The following is a 5,000-nucleotide window of genomic DNA, read 5'->3' as shown; positions in this document are numbered from 1 at the left end:
GCGGCCGCCGCCGGCCACCGGCCTTTGCCCAACAAACGCAGGGAACAGGTTACCCCGGAGGGAAAAAGCCAGGTGTGGAACAGCTCAGGCGGGGGGCCGGGGGAAAGCCGCTGAAGGCTCAGGACACCCCGCCGGCCATCTGCATCCGGCTGCCGGACACCACCACCGGCCAAAAACAAAAAAACGTGCTGTACCCGCATCGCGGGCTCCGGCTTAGGGCCAGAGAGCAAAGGAACCGAGGCGCCGACCAACCTCGCTCACAGCACCGTGCAGACCTCCCCTTCACTGAGCCCGGCTGGTACAAACCAGGGACGCCAGGAGCAGACCGGACACCGCAGGCCGCCCCACGTATGGCATCTGCACCAGGAAAAAAAGAAAGCGGAAAAGAGGACCGAGGCGCCGCCGCCTCGCCTTACCATCATCCGGCTTCTCAGGGGACCAGAGTGGTGGGGGGGGGGGTAGCCGCTGAAGGCTCGAGACACCCCACCACGGCCATCTGCACCCGGCTGCCAGCCAACACCGGCGGCCAAAAACGTACCGTGCTGTGCCCATGTCACGGGCTCCGGCTTAGGGCCGAGAGAGCAAAGGACCCGAGGAGTCGACTAGCCTTCGCTCACAGCACCGTGCAGACCTCCCTTCACCGAGCCCGGCCGGTAGAAACCAGGGACGCCGAGAGCCGGCCGGACACCACAGGCCGCCCCGCACGTATGGCATACGATACCGGCAACGAAAGGAGTAAACCAAGAACCAGGGAGGCGCCGCCGCCTCTCGCCTTACCATCGTCGGGCTCTCGGGGGGCCGGGGGGGGGGCCACCCACCGGTGGCTCGAGACACACCCCCCCCGGGCCGTCTGCATCCAGCTGCCGGCCACCGCGACCAGCCAAAACCGTGGCGTGCCCATGCCACGGGCTCCGGCTTAAGGCCGGCAAACAAAGGGAGCAGGTGCCGCCGCCGCCACCTCTCCTCCCATCCCCAAGGCCCCCTCAAGGAGCTGGGCAACAGCCCCCGACGGGCTGGAACCGTACGGAGCACCGCTGTGTCAACACACATACCGGCGCTCCCCCCCTCCGCCATCATCGGGCTCTCGGGGGACCGGGGGGGGACGGGGGTAACCACCCACGGTAGTCTCACAGCTCGGCTCCCCCCCCCCAGTATCCAGCGTTCAAGTGCCGCCAACCGCCTCCGGCCACCGGTCTTCGGCCTCTCCCGTGCACCTCTGCCCGTCCTTTTCTCACCACTCGGCAGCGACCGCCCCAACGCCGCCCGGCTTCGTGCCGTTCGGCATCTCTCTGGGTGCTCTCGGTTCCGTGCACGCTCGCCTGACAGAGCACCGGCTTGAGAACCGTGCCCAATTCCCCGGGGGAAACCACCGTCTGCGGCCGCCCAGCATTCCACTTGGCCGGCTAAGCCGCGTGCCCTCGCTCGGTGGCGCTTGTCTGGAGCAGAGACGCCTCGTGCCCCTATATAAGGAGAATATGGGTCCGCGCCGGAAAGGGGCGCTTAAAGGCAGTGTCTGCCTGCCAGCGGGGGAGGCGCTGCAGAGACGCCGCCTCTTACGATGACCTAACTGGAGGCAGCGCGAAACAGCGACCCCTTGGAGGAACTGCCGGAGCCAACAGGTCTGCCCGCGCTCTAAGTCCCGACGGAGCCGGGTAGACCTGGCAGCCCTTTCTACGGACGCTGAGCCGGCCGCCGGCAACGTGGAGCCGGGTACACCTAGCGGCCACCGCCGGTCGCCTCGGAGGTGGGTAGACCTGACGGCCGCCTCACGCCCCGGAGGCGGGTAGACCTGACGGCCGCCTCACGCCCCGGAAGCGGGTAGACCTGACGGCCGCCACACGCCGCGGAGGCGGGTAGACCTGACGGCCGCCACACGCCCCGGAGGCGGGTAGACCTGACGGCCGCCTCACGCCCCGGAAGCGGGTAGACCTGACGGCCGCCTCACGCCCCGGAGGCGGGTAGACCTGACGGCCGCCTCACGCCCCGGAAGCGGGTAGACCTGACGGCCGCCTCACGCCCCGGAGGCGGGTAGACCTGACGGCCGCCTCACGCCCCGGAGGCGGGTAGACCTGACGGCCGCCTCACGCCGCGGAAGCGGGTAGACCTGACGGCCGCCTCACGCCCCGGAGGCGGGTAGACCTGACGGCCGCCTCACGCCCCGGAGGCGGGTAGACCTGACGGCCGCGTCGCGCCCCGGAGGCGGGTAGACCTGACGGCCGCCTCGCGCCCCGGAGGCGGGTAGACCTGACGGCCGCCACACGCCCCGGAGGCGGGTAGACCTGACGGCCGCCTCACGCCCCGGAGGCGGGTAGACCTGACGGCCGCCTCACGCCCCGGAGGCGGGTAGACCTGACGGCCGCCTCACGCCGCGGAGGCGGGTAGACCTGACGGCCGCCTCACGCCCCGGAGGCGGGTAGACCTGACGGCCGCCACACGCCCCGGAGGCGGGTAGACCTGACGGCCGCCACACGCCCCGGAGGCGGGTAGACCTGACGGCCGCCTCACGCCCCGGAGGCGGGTAGACCTGACGGCCGCCACACGCCCCGGAGGCGGGTAGACCTGACGGCCGCCACACGCCGCGGAGGCGGGTAGACCTGACGGCCGCCTCACGCCGCGGAGGCGGGTAGACCTGACGGCCGCCTCACGCCCCGGAGGCGGGCAGACCTGTCGGCCGCTTCACGCCCCGGAGGCGGGTAGACCTGGCGGCCGCGTCGTGCGAGACATTTTTGTTTCGATAGATGCCAATGAAATCCGAAAAAAAATAAATGAAAAGGGAAATTTTTTTTCTTAACGCACCCCCGCACCCCCGCGCCCCGCCGCGCTCTCATGTGCACGCAGCACCAGCCCCCCCACCCCCCCGCCCCGACCCGTTGGCTGCCATGCAGTCGCTGGCATCATTCGCTGCCCGCCCCCTCGGCCGCCAGTCAGCCCCTCTGCGCCGCGCCACTCCGCGCCGCACGGCGCCGCCCGCCACTCCCCCCCCCCGCTTCCCGCGGCTGCCAGGGGACCCGGCAGAAGCGGCGACGTTCCCCGCACCTCACCCCCAACGGAGACGCCCGTCTCGCTGGAGCGAGTTCGCATCGGGAACCGGGCGCTTTTCGCCGGGTCGGGGTCCCGGCGCTGCCGGGCGGTCCTCGGCTTCAGCTTTTGGTTTCGCAGCGTGGGTTTAGCTTTAGTCTCGGGGGAGGGGGGGTGGGGGGGGGGGTGGGGGTGCGTGTGTGTGTTTTTATTTTGTTTCTTTCCCCCCGCCTTTCGCTGTGCCGCAGAGGCGTGGGCACCGGGCGCCCTTCACCGGGTCCGGGTCCGGGTCCGGGTCCGGGTCCGGGTCCCGGCGTTGCCAGGCGCTCGCTGGCATTCGCGTTTAGGTTTTTTTCGACGGGGTTGGGGTGGGGGGGTGGGAAGGGGGCTCCCGGGCTTTATGTGTGGGAATAGGGGGTGTGGGGGTGTGTGCGCGCGTGTGTGTGTGTGTGTGTGTGTTGTTCGGATTGTTGTTTTGTTGTTTGTTCCCCCCCCCCCCCCCCCCCCGCCGCGACACACACGAGCTCGGACACACACGCAGAGACACAGAGAGAGAGAGAGAGAGAGAGAGAGAGAGCGCGCGCGCGCGAGAGAGAGACACAGGCGCGCACACACACACACGCACACACAGACACAGACACACACACACACACACACGCACGCACGCACGCGCACACACACAGACACCCCCAGCCCCCCACCCCCCCCAGCCCCCCGACCCCCACCGTCGCCCGCGCGCCCGAAGAGCCGTTGGTCCCCGCCCCACCGCTGCAACTCCGGAGCTGCAGGGCGGTGGGTGCGGCCGCCAACCGACCGCAGCCTCCTCGGCGCCGCGGAGCACTACGGCTGGGGGGTGGGGGATCGGGGGCGGTTTCTGTTACACCACCACCACCACCACCACCACCCGCCCTCGCTGCTCTCCCTCCCACCCCTTCGGCGTTCGTTTGGCTTTCAACCCGCGGCGGGAACGGAGCAGGCGGGCAGGAGGGCGGGCGGCCGAGCGACCGACTGAGGAAGGCGGGGAGCCGGGCCGCGGGCACGGCGCGGCAGGGACTCGGCAGCTGCGGGGGCTCAGCGTCCAAAACACGCGCCACCCATCATCGCCGCCGCCGGCGGGAGGCCCCTCCGGGCCCCCCGGCACGGAGGCGGCGGCGGCGACGCCGCTGGGTCCTAAGGTCTCCCGCCTTCCTTCCCTGGAGCGGCCAATGTGCTGCTGCTGGTGGAAAGCGGGCCGGAGGTAGGGGGCGGCCGGTCTCCTCGCGAACCCCGGGGGTGGCAGGGGGCGGCCGGTGTCACGGTGGACCTGGTGGCGGGAGGGGTGGGGGTTGGGGGGGGGTCGGCAGGGGGGTCGACAGAGCTCGTTGCGGCGGTGGGGGGGCGGGGGGGGGGGGGGGGTGGTGGGGGGGTGGTGTTGGTGGGGAGCGGTTTCTGTTGTTACACACACACCCCCGCCCCGTCGCTGCTCTCCCTCCCACCCCTTCGGCGTTCGTTTGGCTTTCAACCCGGGGCGGGAACGGAGCAGGCGGGCAGGAGGGCGGGCGGCCGAGCGACCGACTGAGGAAGGCGGGGAGCCGGGCCGCGGGCACGGCGCGGCAGGGACTCGGCAGCTGCGGGGGCTCAGCGTCCAAAACACGCGCCACCCATCATCGCCGCCGCCGGCGGGAGGCCCCTCCGGGCCCCCCGGCACGGAGGCGGCGGCGGCGACGCCGCTGGGTCCTAAGGTCTCCCGCCTTCCTTCCCTGGAGCGGCCAATGTGCTGCTGCTGGTGGAAAGCGGGCCGGAGGTAGGGGGCGGCCGGTCTCCTCGCGAACCCCGGGGGTGGCGGGGGCGGGGGGTGGGGGGGTGGGATGGGGCGGGGGGTGGCGGGGGGGGGGTGGGTGGGCTGGGGGGTGGGGGGGGCGGCCGGTGTCACGGTGAACCTGGTGGCGGGAGGGTTGGGGGGGGGGGGGGGGGGGGGCGGGCTCGTCGCGGGCCAAGCGGCG

Source organism: Athene noctua, unplaced genomic scaffold, assembly GCF_965140245.1.
Source record: "Athene noctua unplaced genomic scaffold, bAthNoc1.hap1.1 HAP1_HAP1_scaffold_400, whole genome shotgun sequence".
Lineage (NCBI taxonomy): Eukaryota > Metazoa > Chordata > Aves > Strigiformes > Strigidae > Athene > Athene noctua.
This window is presented reverse-complemented; position numbering follows the sequence as displayed.